Below are 23,029 nucleotides of genomic sequence, written 5' to 3'. Positions count from 1 at the left end.
GAATCTGTCAAATTCTATGAAATAAAAAGTACATCTTCCTGCTCAGTGAGTCTCAGCCACAAAATGCTGGAGGCTGGGAGAGCGTTTAGAAGACGTGTCATTACAAAATGGCCCCGCTTTTGTATTCCCACTATGTCTGCAGTGAGCTATTGGTTTTTCCCTTAAGCATGGGAACCAGTCCCCCCCAGAAAACCAAATGAGGGTAGAGAAACACCAAAAGGGAGAAGTAGATACAGCAAGCTTAGGAAAAAGCATAAGTGGTCCCACAGGAGATAAGTGGAAAAAGGATGGGGTGAAGGATTAAAGAATCAAAAATGCAAAATAGCCAGAGGAGATGCTTAGCTGAGATCTCCAGCAGTGACCATTGCTCCATGAAAATGTCTGATGCTGCCAGGGTGCTCTACTGGGACACATGACAGGACAAGGGAATTTGTTCAAAAAAAAGTTCAAAAAGAGCAAGGAATTACATTTCACTGATTTTTTCAGAGAAAAGTAAGGCATGTTTAGTTTTGCATGAAGTATTACATATTACAGCTCTTTGATCCATAGAAAAACATACATCAAACGTATGTCATATTCTAGCACCCCAAATCACAAATCCAATAATGAGAAATTTTTGTTCCCTAAGCTTGAAAAAATTGTCCAAGATAATGTTCTGTACTATATAGTGCCTTTTCCAGTCACAGAAGACAGAAGGAAGCTGTTCTGAAAGCACTTGGTTACCATGAATTAAGAAATGCAGAAGGTATACAGATTGTGACCTATGGGATATTTGTGAGAGCGGTAAAGCTATCTTAATGTTTCTGTGGTTGGGCATCCAGTTAAAATTATTTCTGGTAAGGTTCTCCCTGTAATGATACTCCTGTGTCTCTCAGGTATTGTGAAGGTTGCTTCCTTTATATTCGTACAGCACACCTGGATTTCTTGACAGAAAAAAATTGAAATGGTAGGTACTATTTTATCCCAATTCTTTGCTATTGAACATGAGTATAACACCAAGAGATCAAAATGCCTTTTACTATACTATAGAGCTTTCTCTTCCTTATTTGAAAATGGCAGTACTACCATAATTTATTTTTAGAAATAAGACTGCATTTGTTTTAGCTTTGTCTGTTTAGCCTTCTTAGTTCCGACAGCATCGTCTCCTGAATTCATCCCCTTTTTGGTGAGTATGTGTCTGCATTTACATGGCAATGCTATGGGAAACAATAAGAAGTTGCATCTTGGTAACTCGACCGTATATGGATGAGATTTTAGCTCTGTCCTTAGATCCAAGTGATAGAATTAACTGCTTCTTTAGCATATTGGTGAGAAATGCTTTGAGCTCGTTGGCTAAAGCTCAATCTTAATTTAGGTCACTATATTTTAATTTCTGATAGGCTGAAAAGAACAGCTAAAATAATACTGCCTCCCCAACATTACCAAAGCTGCCGTTCTCAGGAAATGACATAAAATAGAGAGGAATTCAAATTAAAATTGAGTCTGAGTAGCTGCAAACATTGCAAGTGTTGGGAGTTCAGAATCCAAACTTGGCATCATCTGTTATCTTTGACCCTGAATATATGAGTTGGGCTAAATGCATGCATCTCAGAACCACATCAATTTGGAGATCACCTCTCATATTTCTCCTCTCCCTAAACCAAGACCTAGTGCTCATTCCCTCTGACTTCAAATCTGAGTTCTGTACATGTTGCCGCAGCTGTGGGGTGTCTCACTGGGAAGCCTGACCCCTGTGGTCCCTACCCGGGGTGTGGAGGAGCAGATGTGTGAGATGGGAGCTGCTGCAGGCATTGGACCATATGATCATTTTCAGCCAGTGGCTCGTATGAGCTCACTTTCCTTCTCCCCATGAATAAAGAGTGCTTTGTCTGTACTGCAGAATCAAAGGCTACATGCAGGCGGTTCCCATGGTATAGTGGGTTTGCAGAAACTTGGCAGGAGGAGAACTCAGCTCCAAATATACTGTGTAGCTCCAACCAGCCTGCGCCCCGGTCTGCATCCCACAACCATCTACTATTGCAGACTAGGAAGATTAGTGAGATTTTTCTTTCAGAGGAGGATGATGGAAGGGAGCCCAGATCTACCTGTCTGCTCTGTGGAGACCTGATCAGCAGAGAAAAAGCAACTGGGGAAAAAAAGCGCGGTGCTCCGAGACAGCCAGCCTTCCTCCCCCAGGGCTCTGCCGCCCCACTGCTCTCCTCTGCCCGCTGCGTTGTCCCGGCTTCACGCCTAGCTTTTGTCTCCTGGACTCGCCTCCATTTCTCATTGCTAAGAGCAGGGAATTAAGACCTCTTTTTCTGGCTGGTATTTGACATGTACTGTCGTTGCCAAGAGAGAGCAACCCTTCTCAAACAGTACTCACTCTTTGCTCTGTGCAAACACAGCGCTTAATTGATTTAGTAAATGGTGCAGCCTGCTTTTCCAAGGGTTATAGCAAACTGTAAAGTTTGCACTTTGCACTAAAACTTAGTGGAAAAAAAAAAAAAAAAATTGATTACTCTCAGGCCTTGAAGAGTTTCCGCACTGGATGGCACGAGCTGCTGGGAAGGAGCGTTGCCAACTGTATGTGGTGAAAGATGAGGAGTTGTCCCACGCCAAGGAGAAGGGAGCACTTCGCTTCCCAAGGACGTATTTCTGTGCTAGTAAGTAGCAGCTTCTGTTAAAAGAAAACATATTACAAAAGTACATGATTATAACTGGGAATAGGGACTGTTACTCATCATCCCTAAATGCAAAAACATTGCAAACCCTTTGGTACAAACTGCCACATGTGGGTAGGACAAGACTGTATAGTCTGAAATCGTGGACCTGTATTTTAAGGCAGAAGCTGTTTTTTTTACAGCTAACCATATGTCAATAGCAATCCATTGACAGAGGCTTTGGAGACTGACATTCTGAAGATGGAGAGACTATCAGTTATTTTTCACTTCAGAAATTAAAGGCAGGGCACTCATTAGTTTTGAGAACAGGTTAGATATCTTAACCCAAACCTTTGCCCAGAAGGCTTATAGTGGTGCCACGTTCTCCGTCCTTTCCTCTTTGATCTGAAACTATATCCCTTTGTATATTTGTTTGGAGTCAATAAGATACTCCATCATTACCCTTCCTGATGGTGCCTTCCTTTATTTTTCCGAAAGAGACACGATTGTCACTTGTCAGTAAACTGCTGTAACCAGCTCCTAATATTTACCCTTCTTCAACAACAAACTTAATACTACATATGGTATCTTTTAACTTTTGAAGTTGATATATGCAGTGAACTTGCAATCACAATATCTGTGTGAGGTAACAAAAATACTGTTAAATTTGGATTTGTAAATCTCAAGTTTTTTGTCTAAACTAGCAAGTACCATGCCCATTTTATGGGCAGTAAAAATGGAAATTAACATCTGGTGATATATGTCAGTTGTTCTTTCTGTCATAGTGAGCATTCAGTTCCTGAGTCTTGGAGCTCCCATCACAAATACCCCTGCTCTGTAGCAGTGATAAATCCCTACTCCCCCTATACTGTTCAAGGTCTTTGGATCTTCACATATGTGAAAAAGAAAAGACATGTTACATAGCATTTTCTTAGAATATATGTATAGGGAAATATTTCTTCACAAATATTCTAAATAGGACCATAATTATATCTCTAAAGTGTAAGGCCAAACCCAATTTTTTTATAAAGATCAAAATATAGAAATATCTTATTTCTTGATTTCATTTTACTCCAGTGTGTTGTACCAAGGTGACACAACCTATCTTACAGTGCCTTTTTACTGGGCATATAATTAGTATTCATCTTGTCATTTTTTAAAGTTGATAAGTCCATGATAGTCAGTGTGTGAGAATTACTGGAAACTAATTAAAATTCCATCAAATTGACTACTGTAGGTGTATTAATTGTTTACTTTGAGAAGCAAGGCCTTGATGCAATGCCTGTGATGAAAACCTCATTGCTACCTCTTATGGGAAATGAGCAGTCACTTACTAAGGCTTTGAGAAGTCCCCGCTGGTGCAGGGAGCGGGTGTGCGCTGGCAGCTGCCACTCTACAGGTTTGGCTGGGTGGGCCAGGCCTGATCTGCAGAAATGTTTGTGCTACCACTGCTAAGTTTTAAAACTGAGCACACTGTTATTCACATTGAAACAGGGGACAAATAACCTGTTTGCTGTGCCCAATCAGGGTTAAAACCTGCAGGGTGAGTGAGTCTAGGTCAGTTTATAAAGGCACGGATGGAGAGCTGAAGCAGTAATTCCCCGCTGCATGGCATAACTGAGCACTGACGGTTCTGTCACGGCTCGTATGGCACCTTTACAGATGATTTTCTTCTTCCATTCCTAAATCCCAGAGGTCGGGAGTAGCACCACCAAGAACGTCCTGCATCCCGCAGCTGCAGGAGGTGAATTGTTGAAGGATCACTACTGAGCAGAGTATGACACGTAGCTTAGCCAGAGGGGTAGTCACTCAAAAGCTTAAGAGCTCAGCACAGGGCTTGACTGAGGTGCCCAGAGGCAGCAACCTTGTTGACTGGGTACTGGGGTGTTGCTGGGTTTCCTTGTTGCTCTTTGCCCGGTAAGGCCGGGTTCACGTTCAGGTCTGACCAAGGACCCAGCTGGCCTAGCTTACCTTCCCAAGGCCCTGCCTGAGAGCTGGTGACCGAGTGCTCGCCAGGAACCTCTGGAAACCAGGTCTGGTTCCTCTTACTCCTGTGCAGCACAGGGTGACAAGGTATGTCCTCTTTGTTGTCTGGAGTGTAAGCAAAGAACATTTCATTTATTTTTTGTTAGTTTGGGTTGTTGGTTTTTTTTTTTAGTTTATAATACTACATCATAATACAAACCAGGAATTTCTTTAAAATATTGAGGGAAGTGATTAAACTGTCAGTGAATTTGACAATATACCTGAACAGTCAGCATGCAAAAGCAGAACAGATGCTAAAATCAGTTATAGATTGCTCTGGTTTACTTTTTCTAACTAACTCTGCTTCTCTATACATATATTTAGGTCTGACTGTACCAGCATGCACACAAAATGGCTTAGTGGCCACTGTAATGGAAATGAAATCAGTTAGTAGCCACTGTAATGGGAGCTGAGTGGAATACTAAACACCTGTTTTCATCAGTGTTCATCCACACAGAGAGGAGATTAACATTTTCCTAGAGAATGAACTAAAGTAATAAAGCAGAGCAAATCCCTGGAGCACAGCATCACTTGTCACATAATAAATAACAACATCATTACAGATGCTTCTGTTCTTCCAGGAGTTAAGACTCTGCATGACATTATGATTATAACAAAACAGATTTTGGATGCTGAAAATGAATAAAGTGAGATTGATAAATGAATCTCTTCGCTTTTTGGGAGCGAGCTCCCCACGTGGTTTGCCGCTTCCACATCTGGAGATATCTGCCACCCTTTCCCTGCTGATTGTTGTGTAGCCTGTCCCTCCTGTGTGCTGCTCCAGACCATGCGAGGGCACAGGACAAGAAGCAGGAGGCCCACAAGAGCTCCTACGGCATAGGTTCTCCAAGCAATCCTTACCTTGCCAAGCCCAGCAATCTTAGTTCCTTTGTACTAGTTTATCCCTCTTCCACAGCACAAGGAACATAACACATTTTTCATGACAAACAAGGCTGGCTTTAAGGGAGGTGAGCAGGTTTCGCTGACACCAAAGTAGGCGGACTGAGGTGGGGCTTAGTTTGTCTTAACGCAGGCTGTGAAAAATGCTATTGGCAATAAATGCAAGAGTGGAGATAAAAGAATGGATAATTGTTTAGTCTGAGAAAATGTGTGAGCTAGGGATTTCCAAGGTCTCTGAGGATATAATAATTATAAGAAAAATTGCCAAACGGCTTGAGTTCAAAGGAAAGTACAGTAGCTCCTGGTGAACAGGATGACTCCTTACTGAGCCTCAGGGATGGCAGGGCTTCCTCCCTTGGTACATCCCTGGGAGACGTGCTGTCACACACTGGAGTCCTGTGCACAGCACCTGCATGGAGCTAACGACTGATGGACCTGCTTACGCAGAGTGAAAAGATCATGTTGAAATTGAGTTCAAAATTTAAAAAAAAAAATAGTTCAAAAATTCTTCTCTTACAAATACAAAAATAAGATAGTCAGATATTGTGCTGGTCCTCACGTGCAGGGTGACTCAGGTGTTGCACCTGAAGTTCAGGTAGTAAGAGGCAGCATAAGGATTCTGTTTCTCAGCCCACACTTGATGGTCAGAAAGAACACCAGAAAAGTGAGTTTTATCTTCACTGGGTATTTCTACATTGTGTTTGTCCTATTACTTGGTCTTGCTCTGTGGAATGGGAGATGTTCGATTTTCACGTGTTTATCTGGGTGGAAGTGAGATCGTCCTGCAATGTCTAGTACCTTCATTAACATGTTGAGAATGTGTGATCCAGCCATACCATTCCTCCAAGAGAATAATGTGAGTTTCATAGATATGAAAGGAGTCGAAGGAAGGATTTTCTCAGTCTTGCTTGCGTGGAAAGAGAGTCATAGGAGAAGTTTAGACAAGCAGTATTCCTCTAGTTACTTTATCAACAAAGTAAGCTGGTTTCAAGCCAGAATTTGACCTCATTGTGCATGGAAACTGGGGAGTTCAAGCAGGTGTGCTTGAGCCACACTGCCCAGGTCACAGAAGGCAAAGGCAGGGACTGGGAGAATGCAGAACCGCCCACTGTAGGAGAAGATCAGGTTCGAGAATATCTAAGGAACCTGAAGGTGCACAAGTCCATGAGACCTGATGAGATGCATCTGCAGGTCTTGAGGGAACTGGCAAGTGAAGTGGCCAGGCCACTCTCCATCATATTTAAGAAGTCCTGGAAGTCCGGCGAAGTTCCCACCGACTGGAAAATGGGAAACATAACCCCCATTTTTAATAAGGGAAAAAAGGAAGACCCAGGGAACTACAGGCCGGTCAGTCTCATCTCTGTGCCTGGCAAGATCATGGAGCAGATCCTCCTGGAGACTATGCTCAGGCACATGGAAAATAAGGAGGTGATTGGTGACAGCCAACACAGCTTCACTAAGGGCAAATCGTGCCTGACAAACTTGGTGGTCTTCTATGATGGGGTTACAGCGTCGGTGGACAAGATCTGACATCATCTGCCTGGACTTGTGCAAGGCATTTGACACTGTCCCGCACGACACCCTTGTCTCTAAATTGGAGAGACATGGATTCGATGGATGGACCACTCGGTGGATAAGGAATTGGCTGGATGGTCGCACTGAAAGAGTTGTGGTCAACGACTCAATGTCCAAGTGGAGAACAGTGACGAGTGGCATTCCTCAGAGGTCGGTACTGGGACCAGCACTGTTCAACATCTTTGTCGGCATCATGGACAGTGGGATCAAGTGCACCCTCAGCAAGTTTGCTGACGACACCAAGCTGTGTGGTGTGGTTGACACGCTGGAGGGAAGGGATGCCATCCAGAGGGACCTTGACAGGTTGGAGAGGTGGGCCCGTGTGAACCACATGAAGTTCAACAAGGCCAAGTGCAAGGTCCTGCACATGGGTTGGCGCAATCCCAAGTGTGCCTATAGGCTGGGCAAGGAATGGATTGAGAGCAGCCCCGAGGAGAAGGACTTGGGGGTCTTGGTTGACAAAAAGCTCAACATGAGCCGGCAGTGTGCGCTTGCAGCCCAGAAAGCCAACCGTGTCCTGGGCTGCATCAAAAGAAGTGTGACCAGCAGGTCGAGGGAGGTGATCCTGCCCCTCTACTCCGCTCTTGTGAGACCCCACCTGGAGTACTGCGTCCAGCTCTGGGGGCCCCAGTACAGGAGAGACATGGAGCTGTTGGAGCAAGTCCAGAGGAGGGCCACAAAGCTGATCCGAGGGCTGGAGCACCTCTCCTATGAGGACAGGCTGAGAGAGCTGGGATTGTTCAGCCTGGAGAAGAGAAGGCTCCGGGGAGATCTAATTGCAGCCTTCCAGTACCTGAAGGGGCCTACAGGAAAGCTGGAGAGGGACTGTTTATCAGGGAGTGCAGTGACAGGACAAGGGGTAATGGGTTTAAGCTGAAGGAGGGTCGATTTAGATTAGATGTGAGAAAGAAATTCTTTACTGTGAGGCTGGTGAGGCACTGGAACAGGTTGCCCAGAGAGGTTGTGGAGGCCCCGTCCCTGGAAGTGTTCAAGGCCAGGCTGGATGGGGGTTTGGGCAACGTGGTCTAGTGGAGGGTGTCCCTGCCCATGGCAAGGGGGTCTGGAACTTGAGAATCTTGGAGGTCCCTTCCAACCCAAACCATTCAATGATTCTGTGATTCTATGACCCTGGTTCGTCATTTGTTGTGGCTGGGGCTGCTGATGGACTGTGGTACCAGCCCAGGGTATTCAGACCCTGTGGGACAGCACCTGTCAGTAAGGGTACTAAGGAGGACCCCAGCTTCTCCTCCCTCATGGAGCAACCCCACTCTCACTGCTCCCTGAAACTCTCGGATCAGATCTTGAGGTTAAACAGCTCAGGGATGGTATAGAAGAGCTTCTCAGCAATGTAAAATAACAGTAAAATGTGCAAGCAGGCCTCACAGCACTAAGATCTTTTTTGCTTAACAGGAAATGATCTGTGTTTTAAAAGGACTGCGTTGTGTTCCTTTATAAACAAATTCCTCTTTTGAAGAATTTTTCATAAGTCTTTCATTCTTAGTTATTTATTTGTGACTATGGGATTTTCCCAGTAACTTTACGTTCATGAAATAATAATGTTCTAGAGGTTGTATATGTCACCCTGAGACACATAAAATCATGCTGGATCAAACTGGCTCTGTTCAACCCATATTTGAGACTTCTTACTGTTGCTGGACCAACCAAGTAGCTGGGGTGTTTGGCACGTGCAGTTTGGATGCTTCCTTCCTTTTTGCCTGTCTCTTGAAACTCGGCATTAAAATTCTCAGGTACGACTTCTGAACAGAAGAAATTATTTCTATCGAGTTTCCAGGCAAGGGTGAGGAAGAGAGATTAATAATTCAAAGATTTCTGCTATTTTCAGAGTTTCAGAAGCCAGGTGTGTTGTTTGATATTTTCCAAAAGGTCAAATGCATGTAGTTACTGCCAATGAAAGATTTCGTATTTGGGTGTTATGACTGCACTTTACAGCAAGTGAGCAGTAAAAACCTGACAGTTAATGCATATTTAGGAAGTTTCACTCAACTTGCCTGGCTCTCCTGGAGATGATTAGTACGGCTGTATCCACTAATCATGTGGTCAAGGGAACTTTTTCTCTGAACTGTGGAACTGCTCAGGGAGAGGAGCAGTCTCAGGTTGACCTTTAGCAGTGTTTATCAAGGACTTCTGCACTGTATCAGTCCATGCTACAAGAAAATTTCCAGTATATTTTCAGATTAGCTCTAAGGAGAGGTGGATAGGCTTTTCTGGTAGGATGAGAGCTTTTGCCGGGAAAAAAAGAAGCACCAGCGTAGCCTTGTTCTGCTTCTTTGTATCCTACAAGCATATCTACCTTCAGCAACACTTCAAAAGCCAGTCAACTAGCTAAAAATAGATTCTTCTATGGAGACACTGCAGATTAGTTTAAAAAAAATAAAATTGCATGATTTCTTGTGATCTGGAACTAATTTTTTTTTTAATTTTTTTTTTTTTTTTGGTAGTGGTAACACTGCAAATTGAGCCTGTGCAAATTACTTTACCTTTAACGTGGCATAACTGTGATTGATAGTCTAATGCTGCACCTAAGCATGTAAGCTCTGCTCATAGCTATTAATTTTGGATAATGGCATGGCAGAGAACACAAAATTGCTGCAGCCATTGTTGCAGCTGTGTGTAAAAAGAAACCCCTTCTCTGCATAGCAGAGACAGTGAAGACAGTAAATCCAAACTGTTGGGTTGGTATAGCCGCAGATACACCTGAACTGATAAACTGTGGGAGCCAAAATCATCAGAAGTTGGTCTGTTTTCTTTATCCAAGTCTAATTAGGCTAGAAATCTTGCAAGATTTGGGCTTCTTGTAAGATTTCCGGTCATATGTAATTTTTGGCTTGGGAGGAAATATCATGAGAACAGTCTTTTCATGGACATTTAAGTAGTAAATTTTGGTTGGAGCCAGCATCACAGGACATGATGAGGTGTTTGCCAAAAGGGAATTGGAAAAGATGAAAAACTTTAAACATTTTTAGGCAGAAAAATAATGATGAGATTTAAGCTTCAGGGAAAATTCAAACTGGTTCCTATATTATCTAAATAAGTTTCTTTCCCTCTTAAGGTGATGGCAGTGTTCCTGTTGACTATTGTGCTTTGAACTGTATCTTTAAGCATTAGTATAATTCCAGTACAGTTGTTCATTCTGAATACTTTAAGTGAAGATTTTGAGGGCAAATACATTCAGCATCTGCTTTTCTTCCTTAACATGGATATCTCTTTACCTCTTCCACATGCTTACTTTCTGCACAGCTGTCTTGAGTCTCTGTTCACTTACTCATGGGCACAGCCATATCCTTACAGTCATTAACAGACTTTCTTTGGGCTTAGCTGCACCACTCTGCTGGAAAATACCATGGCTCATGTATCTGTATCATACATACATCTGTATGTATGGATTTTCTTAGCCACTCAAGAAAAGACAGTACTTTGAGATGTATTTATATCCACACCATTCAGTATAGAAGAAAAAAACCATAAAATATCAATTATGGCAAAACTGAATCAGTGGAAAATATTTTCCTAGTTTAGTATGGTGTTACAGAATATCAACCATGATCAGTTGTTTAGTCCTCTATAACACTGGATAGATGATAAGTATGGTTTTACAAGACCAAATAGTTTTTAACTGCTTCTATTATCTACTGATAGTGGACATTTTTAGGTTTTGGCTGATTTTATGAAAATACTTTATGTTTCAAAGGGCTTGGGGGAAGGGAACTTTTATTTTATTTGGCTAGTCTTCAGGACTCTCCCCATAGTTACCAACATTAGGTAAAGTCGGGTAGATTAAACCAAACAATAGCTGACATGACAAGTCACAAGGGATCATCCTGTGCCCTCTGTCATTCTGTCAGCTCAGGTCTACCATGACTGTTTCACTCTGCAGGGATAATTTCTACTTTAATTTCTCGCCTGCTGGAAGTATGTCCTGTTTAGTTCGCTGAAAGAATAAGCCATAGGTGATTACACTGTGCCCAGCCAACTGTGTCCATATTCTCCCTTTGATTCTTTGACAGACTTCAGTCAAATTTACCAGAGATGAAGTCTACAATAATTACTGTAAACTTTATAAAAATTAGTGACTCCAGAGTTTCTACTTGGATACCTACTATAGTTTTTTATTCCCTTATAAGACACTAGGAATTACATCCAGAAGAAATATGCAGAGCTGGAAGGACCAGGAGCACATCTGTAGGAAACCAGACTCCTTTAGTACTCATGCTCACAGCACCGCTGGTTGCTAAGGTGCTCTGCAACAGCTAGCAGTAGATGCTGCAGATCTTGCCCTCTTTCTTTTTTTGGTCATATCCCTCATTATTCCTGTAAGGCAAGGAAGCAAAGAAAGGAGGAATGAAGCCAGGGGCCAGTATTTGTTCTTGTTCACTTCTTGAGTAAGACCAGAGCTAGCAAAGAACAAGCAATACAGCTAAAGGGAGCTTCTTGTCTTGCCAAGGAGAACTATGGTCATCATCCCATTCCCTGTAAAATTTATACTTGATGTGTAAAGAGGTCTGGATTTTCAGAAATTTACCATTTACTTCAAAATAAAGTGAGCAAAGAGGTGAATTGTATACTTGTACTCTTTGAGAGAGGGAGATGTTTTTTCTTCTCACCAAAACTATTTTCCTTTATCTTGTGAGAGGTTACTTGATGTGTTAAGTCAAATATCAGCAGAACTCCCAGGGCAGGTCTTAGCCTTTCTTTCTTTCTTTCTTTCTGTCTTTCTTTCTTTCTTTCTTTCTTTCTTTCTTTCTTTCTTTCTGTCTGTCTGTCTGTCTGTCTGTCTTTCTTCCCCCATCCCCTCCCCCCTGCAAGATTTCTAATTCTGGGTTTAGCATGATAACTTCCCCTAATGGCTTTGACACAATCCTAACATCAAAATAGCTTTCAGCGCTGTGCAGTCCAACATAAACAGCCCTAGAAAACACCTTCCAGACTTCCAGCAACCACTTGATATCCCCTTTGGATAACTTTTTGCTGCAGTAGAGTTGCAGAGAATCTATGAATTTATTGTTTACTTCTTTGAATCTTACAAATGTACCTTCAGCTCTGCAAGTTATATTAGTCCTACTGCAAAGTGAGGTTACTGCTCCAAGCATTACTTCTCCCAGTGCTATGCAATTTTTACCCACAGTATCCTAGATTTTTCTACGGCCTTTTCCTTTTAGTTCTCTTAAATTAACATGCCCTTGATTGATATTATAGTCCCAGACTAAGTGTGGATCCAAGCATTCTTGAACTGAGTGGAAATTCATATCCAAATTTTGGTTCTGAACCAAACCAAAATCTTAGATGGCAATCCCATTCTCAGGAATAAAGTTAAAATTGGCTAGAGATCAAGCTCACAGATCATTAGACTGCTTTGTATAAGCTTTGTATATGTTATGTTGCAAATAGCAAGATTTCCTTTCTCTCCATCTATTTCCTTTCTCCTGATACATTTTTGCAGTGTTGTAGCCCTGATGGCAGTTAATAAAAGAAAGGAAAATAAATATTGGGGAGAGAATCTGAAGTAAGTTTCATAGCACTTAAATAAATTTAACTTCTGCAGTAATGAACTAATCAATTGCCTTTCTCTTCAAGCTGGAATTTGTGACTTAAGTTTTCTTTAATTTGGCATTCTTTTTGTTCAAAGGCTTTAGAAAGTCATAAAATTAGCACATAGTAAAATGAAGTGCTGAACTCTACCATTGAGAAAAAGAGCTGTAAGACACCCACATACATCGTGTCTTATGTTGAAGACCAAAAATAATACTAAGCATACTTAATATTGCTTTTTCATTATTTTTTCCCTGTAAAAAGTAAACACTAAATATTATTGTTTCTTGTAGCTATGTTAGAGGATTTGGATGAAGATGTTGGAGCTGTTACTCTCCTTGGGGGGAAATTATGTTTTAACATAAAACCAGGTAGAAGTCATCAAATCTGGAAATGAGTTGGAATCTGGAAGAAGACTGTCTCTTAATATGTACTTTGTCTTGGGCACTACATCAAGGAATGCAAATCACCCTTTAGACCATATGTCTGATATAGCTTATTAGCAAAATATTTCATATCACATTTGGTCTTAGTGCTGGCTGCTTACCAGCTTCCCACATAGGTAATTACATTCTACTTGTAGTGAATAAAAGGTATTAGAGGAATTTTTGATCGTGTTTTAGGTGGTATTCTGGAAGATTGATAGCCAAGCTAGAACAGATTTTATACATAATAATTACATCAGGCAATAAAAAGGACTGGATTTAATGTCTTGTGTTTGTTATTGGCTCCAATCCCACCAAAAAAACTCACCCCAAAATAAAAAAAAAAAAGAACCCACTTAGTAAAGAGAATTACATTTGAGTCTGAGACACATTTCTCTGCTTGCAAACATTAGCTAGGATTTAAGCTAAGAGAACTTGGAGAGGTAAGGGAGAGCGACAAATAGGATTTGGGAAATCTGAACAACATGGAGTTGTACTGGGGAAAACAACCACCTCCAGAACAACAGTGCTACTAGAGGCTGAGACAGCTAGCTGCTACCCATCTCTCATTATAACAGCTGATGGGCAGGTTGCTACAAGGTATGCTTAAGTTCCAGAATCTGTCGCTGGTCTCAAATTTAATGATTAATATTCCATCTGCTCAAACATTAAGACCAGACTTTGGTGCTTTTAAGTGACATGTCATTCCTAGCTAGTCAGTCCTGCTGACAGCGACTCCTAGCTCTTCTATAATATGAAGCTTACAAATGCAAAATGTTTCTGCTGTTTTTCCCCCAATATGCAATAGGGGATGATGGAAGAATTATCATCAAGGTGTTGGCATCTAGATCTGGAGAGATCTAAGAGAAGATTTTGCAACTATCCTGAAAGAGGCATTTGTGCAAGCCTGATGATGATAGTCTCAGCACCTGATGGCCAGCAGAGACAAGAACTGTCCTTCCCCCAAAACTCCAACTAAACAGAGCCCTCTATTAACACAGGTCCCAATCCTGTGGTTGAAAGAGCAACTTGTCAGCAGCTTTGGAGAATAAAGGAAAGGAACTGCAATAGCCCAAGCTTAGGCAGGCTTCATTTTCACTGATGGTCTATTTTATTTGGAACATTTCTGTTGAAGACAGCCATATTTTAACCTTAGACAAACATTTATTTGCACTGTGCAGTGAAGAATGCTGTACTCTGAGGAGTTCATATAAGTTCAGTATTGTGGACTAGAAGCCAGCCTCCAAGTGTCAGAGACTAGACAAGTTTTGGTTTTGCAACCATCTGCATTCTTTTGTGTTTCTGGGAAACTGGTCAACAACGAGACATGATCCCAGTGTGGCAAAGTCTTAATTCACAATGTTTGGTTGCATGCTGCCAAAACCACAATGCAGAGGACTCTTCTGCTTTGACGTGGTAGGTGAAGTTAGTAGAGAGGTGTTAGGCAAAATTGTGAACTGATGGCAAGTACCTCCAGGTAGGTTTGCACAAGGTAAAGTATACAAAATGTAAGGACTACAAAGTTTTCAGCTTTGGTAATAACACGTTTTGGCTTTCATAATTTCACACGTCACCCCAACAGCACGCATTATGCTTTCTGGCCTCATTAGCCCAGGCAGCAGGCTGAGCATGAGCTTTAGCTGTTCCTGTGTTGTTTCTTCCTTGCACACTGACATACACTCTTTCTCCCAGGAATGCTTTGTTCATGTGCTTCTGTGACTGAAAATTTCTCAATGGAGAACAGGTCCTGTCCAATCACACATGGGTTTTGGCCTAAATTATTGGGTTTTATGTCACAGAGCAACAAAAATGTTTATGGCCAGAATCACCTGCACAGAGACATGCACCTCAGCAGTATTTGGGGCAAATCAATGAGACAGCTAGTGTCATACTGCAGACCTTGGACAGCCTGACAGTCACTGCAAACAAAACAAACAGAAAAAATTTGAGCTCTGCCAAATACAGAGAATGTGTAGAAGCAGCTATGGAACACATGCAACTATCTATTTTGTAAGGATTGAGTTGGAATTAGAGTAGGATGTAAGTCATAACATTGTCACCCCTGTGTGAACCTGCCTATGTGAACCTTCCCATCAACAATGAAAGTTCAACCACTTGTTTTTTCCTTCAGCAAATAAAGAAAGTAATAAGATAGATCAGGGCTATGGGAGCTCAGGGAGCTGCATCATTTGTCAGTTCTCCATGCAGAAATTCTCACACAATCATAGAAGCATTGGTTGGAGTGGGCATCTGGATGTAATTTAGCCCATCCTTCTATTTAAAGCAAGAACTGTTGCCATTACTAGATGACTACGTCTATCACCAGATATCTTTGACTATCACCAACACTAGAGCAATGGCTTTGCTTAGCTGAATATTGAAAGGCAGGAAAGAACACGCACTCTCTACCTAGCTGCTTTCCATGCTGCACTATCCTGCTGGTGAAGAAATTCTTCCTACTGTCCAATCTGAACATCCCAAGTCGCGACACATGTCCTTTGCCCCTTGTTATGTTCTCTGCTACTGCCGAGAGAACTCTGTCATGTCTGTAACTTCCCTTCAGGTAGTCATAGGCTGCTACTCAATCCCCCCTTAGCCTCTCCTTTGCCAGAAAAAAGAAGTACAACTCCCTCAGGTTTTCCTCATGTGCTCTGTGTCCCTGATCATCTTCGCAGACCCTTTATAGACCATCTCCAGATTTTAACATCCCTCATGAAGTGTATGATGTGGGTTGCCAGAAGTGGACACAGTAGACCAGCTATACCCTACTCCCCCAGCAGCAGATTAAACAAGGAATAACCTCCCTTGATCTGCTGGCCATGTTCCCTCTAAGGTAACAGGTTTACTTTATTTACTTTATAAATAAAGGGTTACTTTATTCGTAATGGGAGCACACGTAATGGGTTGGCACACGTTCAACATGGCATCCACGGTAATGCCTGGGTCCTTTTCATGGAGGCTGCTACTCTGCCAGCCAGCTCCCAGCCCATACTGATGCGTTGGGTTATTCTGCCCCAGATGTGGTTCTCCCTACTGAATCCCTTAAGTTTTCTGTTGCCTCAGTCCCTGAGTTTCTCAGGTTGCTGTGAACTGAAGTTCTGCCATTTGTCATGTCACCCCCTTAATTTAGCATGGAAACGACATCCAGATTACTTTAATGATTGATCAAAGAGATGTGTTATATCTGGATGCTGAGAGTTGATTTTAAGCTCTCTTCCTGGTTTGCATTGTAAACCATCTCTCCTGCACGGACTGGACCCTAGGTGAATGCTGCTGAGAGGAGAAGGTGACCTGTAATACTCACCAGATGGCTTCAGCCCACACTGTACTTTTTAGAGGAGGACTTTTCTGTGCTGCTTTCTTGCAAGCTGATCTCCTTTAGCTACTCAGAAAACAGCTGTGGTAGTTCTTAAGTACTGTTTACTTACTGAAACCAGGTAATATTATTAGAAACATTTATAAGTATTGAAAACATAACAATGCTAAATGATCTAGCATCTTCATGGAACAGCTGGTACGCTGGTACCATTCTCTGAGATATGTTTTTCAGCTGTAAATTGTGATTAAAAGAGGGGAAAAAATGAGCACAACAGTGGGAACTGTTCCAAGGGCAGCGATAAAGATCTCCTTCCTTGTCTGGAATTGCCCTTTAAGCCCTAGACTCTTAATCAGCAGCAAAAGGAAGCAAAGCTTCCTTCCCCAACCAGACCTGATTTCAACTAAGATGTGAGAGTGTCTTTCACAAAATACTCCCGTCACAATCTGTGTAAGAGCTGCTTTAAAAAAAAAAAAAAAAAAAAAAAAAATTAAAATAGCTTGGTCTTTTGCTTCCTTCAGTTGTTAGACTAAATAATAAGAGACCAGCACCCTTTCTGATGGTCACTTTCATGAATACAAAGCTGTCCCTGTTTCACTGAGATAAAGCGGCTTCAGCAGCATGTGTTCTGCTTTGCCAGATACAGTTTATCTTATTTAGACGTTGACATTTCTGCAAGCAATCTACATTCAAAAAGTGAAATCTACTCATTTTTACAGGAAAAAAGTCTAACTGAAGTTTGCTGGTAGATGGCTGTATTCTTCAAAGCTTCCCATTCCTGGGAAAGTTTTCCAACTCCAGATTTGCCAGGGAATTAGGACCATTGTCCTAAAGTGGATTTCATACCATGTCATGAGGCCTGCCTTTTTTTTTTCTTTTTTTTTTTTTTAAATGAAAATCATGTAGAGGGCATAAATTTCTATCTTTTTAGCTCATGACAGGGAAGGAACACAGGACAGACTAAAAAGCAGAGGCACATCTATACCTCATTACTGTAAAAGACCCTCTGGCCTTTCCAATGCTAACTTAGCCCAAAGACAGGGCAACCTACTGGAGATAGTGACTAGGTCTGAAGAATGTTGAATCCATGAGTTCATGAAATGGAATTCATGAAAGGAATGGAGGAAGACTGACAGGAACTGGGATCAGAGACAGCAGCAGAATATGCTTTATGTTTTGAGTGTGGGGCTTGAGTACCCTCCTTTGAATACATAGACCAATTGGGGAAAATACAAGAGAATGTTGAAAGATATGTGAGTGATCTGGTCAGAGTGAATTAAGGCAGGATGTATCCTGGTAGAGCATCTACATGTCAGAACTGAGAGGAACTTTTATTCCACGGATAGTTAAAAATTGGGTGCTTTCAAAAAGTCCCATTAAACATTTCTGTGAATCCTTAAGTGGAGACAGTAGTAGTTTTAGACACCTGAGAAAGTCTTCCATTATATCTCCCAAGGAGAAAGTTTTTGTGGGTTATACAGGATAATCATTACTCAGAATATAATGAGTCAGGCTGTAGATCTGTCATGGAGAGCATTGAACTCATAGCAAAAAGCCATAATTCATAGCAGTTGCATTTTGGAAAATATACACAGGACAGCATGTGGCCACGGCACTACACAGGGTAGGAAATGTCGCTAAATCTGATAAGTCCAATTGACTGTATTGTAGTGAGTGTTGCTCCCACATTACTTTGTTTTTGTTTTTTTTTTTTTAACAGTCACTCAGCTCAGAACTAGAGCCCTGAATCTGCCTTTCCCTAGAGGAAAAACATGTTTTCCCTTTGTTTGCCTATCCTTGTTACTTTTATGACCTTTGGCAGCTTCTGGAAATTGCCACATGGAAGACAAAAGAGCTACAGTCTCTGATGTAGGACTGATGAAGTAAGCATGTAGCCATGCCCATGAGAGTTGGAGAACGGAGCTGTATCATACTTTAAGTGCTTCTGTCTGGGGCAGAGTTGAATATTATGTTAAATTAAGTTTGCTGGCGAGTACCTCAGACCAGTCTGTGAAACCTCTTCTCCTGTTCAGGTTAGCTAGCTTTGATGTTCTTATCTACAGTACTTTCAAAATTCAAAGTCTACCCAGGAAGTTCAACCCCTGAAGTTGTGTGAATTTGAACCAGTATAAATGCCCTCTTTTTCTCAGACCAGTTCCAGTGGTCTTCAGTATAGTTATTTTGCTCTTGCAAAAATTTGTGAAATTTGTGGATTTGTTTGCATAATCTGCATTTTTGTTCCTGACAAGTTCTCTTAATTTGCAGCTGATATTCAAGTTAATTGCTGGTAAAAACACTTTATTAATTGGAGAGAATCCAAAGAATACGTTTCAACTAAAAAAACCTGACAGTTTAGATTCCTGACCCCAATAAATAATTTAAATTAAGCATGTTGGTCAGTGTAATTTGAGAAAGATTTTTAACTTTGCAGCAAAAACTTACTAGCGTAGACAGAAAATATATTCACAGAAATGGGGTGTTTGGTAGATCTTAGGAGTTAGTGAAGGAAGAGCAGAGAAATAATGAGTGAGCAGGACCGTTTTCGGTTGGAAACTAGAAGGTGCAGGGCTTACAGGTGGCTGCAGGATATTCTTTGTATCTGGTCATGCAAAGCAGATCAATGGGAAAGAGCTGATAGCAGGGCTCCGAAGGGCAGTGGGTTTCGGTGAGTACAGGAACAGGGCTGACAGTGATGTGGACTTACACAAGGGTAGTGTTGTTGCTGCGAGTTTTAATCTAAGTTAGACGTATGAATACAGATGTCACTAGGAAAGAATTTGAAATGTTCAGGTTGCCAGAGGTTGTGAAAGAAATTAATAAGGGGTGATAATGCGATTGGTCACATGTTGGTTCTCAAAGTATTTTTTCCCAAGACAGCATTAGTCTGGGTTATTCATCCTGCCCACAATGGAGGAGGGTGTCCATGATTATTTTGACTCCACGATGTTCAGTGTCATGCAGTGCTCAATTCAGAGCAATAATCATGAATTGCGGGTTTTCTTACCCATGTATCCAATTGTCATTCATTAACTTTGGGTTCAGGAGGGGGTTTTGATATGAAAATAGAAGCATATCTAAGAGAATGTATGCCTGCAGGGTGCCACTGTTTCTCCTTGACTTAAAATTTTTCAGAAAAAATTATCAAATTGCTACTTTCTCCACAGAAGCTAATGGACTGCACAAACATCACTGGGTGAAGGCAAAGCCAGGTTGCAGATGTGGCAATGTGGCTGGCTCCTAGATTTCATTTTTAGCGATTGGATTACAAGCTAAATTTAGAGGGCCTTCTTTATTACAGGCTTTTCTGAGGCTGGAAAAGGGTTAATTAGCTGTTACTGACAGCTTGGTAACTAGGATTTTATATAAGCTCCTATTTACCAAATTATTATCTTTGCCAAATGGAATCAAGATTGAAGTTCCTTCGGGTATTTGTCTAAAAAAAGTTTTTTGAGCATGAGCTTAAATATTGCAGTCATTTCTATTACCAAGAGAAATAGACTTAGTTTTGTTGATAGAAATAAAGCAAATTGGAGAAGATTAAGGAGACCAAGTAAAGAGGATAGGATGGGGTAGCAACAGGGATCAGAGTGGGGAGGGAGGAGAGCAAAGAGAGGGACAAGGAGCAATGTGGGTGTAGACAGACAGAAACAGAAAAGGTCTACAAAAGTAGGATAAAAGAAAGTAGGCAGCAGGGACTGTGAGGAACTAGTGATTGGACTCTACTATCTGAAAAGGCTCAGCAAAAGCCATGTGTGTCTCCTCCAGTGATCTGCCTGAACAGAGAAGAGCGGTCTGCTGTGAATATCACTGTTGGCTCAGATGACAGACGTCTGTGCCATGATATTTCAAATTCCAGCTCTGCTGACAGGCACTGCTAGGATTGTCTTTTATAAGATCTGGAAAATGGCATGCAAAACACTGCATGTCAAAAATATTAAGTCCGTAAAATCAAGCTGTCTTCAACCATGCCAGAAATATTGCTACCTGTACTGTTTTAAGCTGATTGTCTGTAACACGCATTATCATTGTTTCTAAATAGAGCATAGTAGGACTTTTTCCCCCTTCAATGACTTCATAGGTTTGCCTAACATGAATTATGTCACCTTTAGTGACTTCCAGATTTTTTTCAATATATTGAGAAGTACTAGTAAAACCTTTTGGAGGCACGGCAAGTATTTTTAGAGGACTAATGATTTCTTATACCATAATGCAAATCTGAGCCATACTTGTAACAAATTTCTTTACTGAATAATACTATGAATTGAACCACGAGAAGATGTTATCTGTGTGAAATACATTAGAATTGCTTTGTTTTCCTGACAGGATTCAGCTTTAAAGAAGGGAAGTTGTCTGGGGAAAAAAAAAAAATCTCATAAAATGGCTCTTACAAAAGTTAATTTGATATTTTCAAACTACTGTGTTCTGCTGGTGTATGAGAAGATCTAGAGAGCTTGTAGGGATTTAGTAAAGTACCAGCTTAAAAATGAGCTAAAGAATGCTTAATGTCTCAGCTTTCTCACTGATTACTGTGTATTTTTAGTGGCTCCGTATCTTTTAACTAATTAAAACTATGGTTGACATACTCCAAATAACTAACATATTAAAGTTAAGAAGAGGGGATTGTTGATTATAGTTTATAAATGGCACTACTAAATACATGGCAGAAGGACACTGCTCTTAGTTATATAAATTATTCTTTAGCTTGAGGGCTGCTAATGGTGCTGGTGTAGCCCATTGTTGAATTCATTCCTACTACAAAGTTTTTAGTACCTCTGACTTTCATTAGGCAAAGATCCTTGAGTAGGTCTTAATCATGTTACCAATTTTTAAGCAGCTTTGAGACACCAATAGAAATTACTCCTTTAAAACCCAGTTAGTCCTGACCTATAGTTCTTAACCTATCCCTCCTTAGACAACAGCACTGTTGATTTTAACGGGAGTGCAAACAAGTCCTAAATTCAAAATCAGCATGCTTACAGAAGTAAAAAGGTCAGCTTCACACACCCCCACATCCCCACACCCATCACTACACCAGTGGTACACAACTTCAAAAAGGGGAAATATGTGAAAATCAGGTATTTGTTAAATTGAACCTAAAGGGAGTAAATCTTTGCAGGCTACAAGGAGGTTACTGAAGGACAGCATACTGGAAGCCCAGCATTAGTGTGTACCACCTGTTAAGAAAGGCTTGAATAGGGTGAAAAGGAAGCAAGCATGTCTAATCAGCACAATAAGTAGGATATTAGAATAAGAAGACATCTTTCCAGAAGCTGGAATTGTATCAAAACAAGGGAAAGACAAAGGATTGTAAACTCTGGCAGATTAATTGTATAAATGCAATAGTGCATGTCAAAATAGACCTCAAGGAACAATGAGCAAAAAGGATCAAATGAATACTAAATAATCCTTCAGACATATCAAGAGCAGGAAGCATACCAGAGAGGCTGTAGAGCCAAATAGAGCTCATGGCATTAAAGGAGCACTTAGAAGGCAAAACCACTGCCAAATGAACTCTTTACATAAGCTTTCACTGTGGACTAAATTGTAGATCCGTGTTGGATCCCTTTGGAGAAGGAGGGTGTTCCTCAGAGGGCAAGTCTGACACTGAAGTGGCTAAAGAGGTTGTGGAAACATTGACAAATGCAAATATTAACCGGTGATGGACAGTGTTCATCCAAGTGCTTTAAGAGAAGGCAAGGATGAAATAGATGAATTGCCAATGGCAATGGGTAACCTCTCAGTTTAGAACTATTTTGGTACATAAAGACTGGACCAATGGCAAATGTTGTGCCAGTCCTTAAAACAGGTTCCAAGGAGAATGAAAGAAACTACACATCTGTAGCATAAGATTTATACCCACAAAGTCAGTAAAACTCCGAGAAATAATTGAGTTAGTGGACATGTAAATATTTGTGATCTATGTGGCAAGAGACAAAAAGGCTGTTTGATAATAGTCAAACTAGTTTCCTTTAAGAGCTGTTGGGAATCCAAAGAGCCATGGGGTAAAACATGGATTGGCTGTGAGATAGGATGCAAGGGATGGAAGGAAAATGTCATTTATAGCAATTGAGAGAGATCACAGAAGCCTGTGGAGGTCCATGCCCAAACCTGTGCTGCTGAAATGACTAAGGAGGGGGAGGACAAAGGAGAAAGTGAGCGATAAGTGAAATGATTTATGGAGGATATTAAGTTGTTCTGATAGTAAGGATGAAGACACACAATGAAGAAGTATAGGAGGAATTATTGAGAATAGTGACTGGGCAATAAAATGTTAGATAAAATTCAATGCAGATAAAGGTAAGGAGGAGAAATCCCATTATACATAAAATAATGGGCTCTGTGCTGACCAATGATGTTCAGCAATGAAGCCTTTGGATTATGGGCCGCAATTCAATGGAAAATGTCCATTCCATGTCTGTTCAGTAGTGGTCAAAAAAAAAGCAAAATAAAAGTTAGGCATGATTTAGACAGGAATGAAGAGCAATGAAGAACAATGTTATTGTTTTGCATGCATAAATGCATTGTTTGTCCTCAGCATTAATACTGTGTGCAGTTCTGCCTCCCTTATCATAAAAAAGGGTTGACTAAAACTGGAAAAGACT

This window comes from Balearica regulorum, chromosome 2 (genome assembly GCF_011004875.1).
Source record: "Balearica regulorum gibbericeps isolate bBalReg1 chromosome 2, bBalReg1.pri, whole genome shotgun sequence".
Lineage (NCBI taxonomy): Eukaryota > Metazoa > Chordata > Aves > Gruiformes > Gruidae > Balearica > Balearica regulorum.
This window is presented reverse-complemented; position numbering follows the sequence as displayed.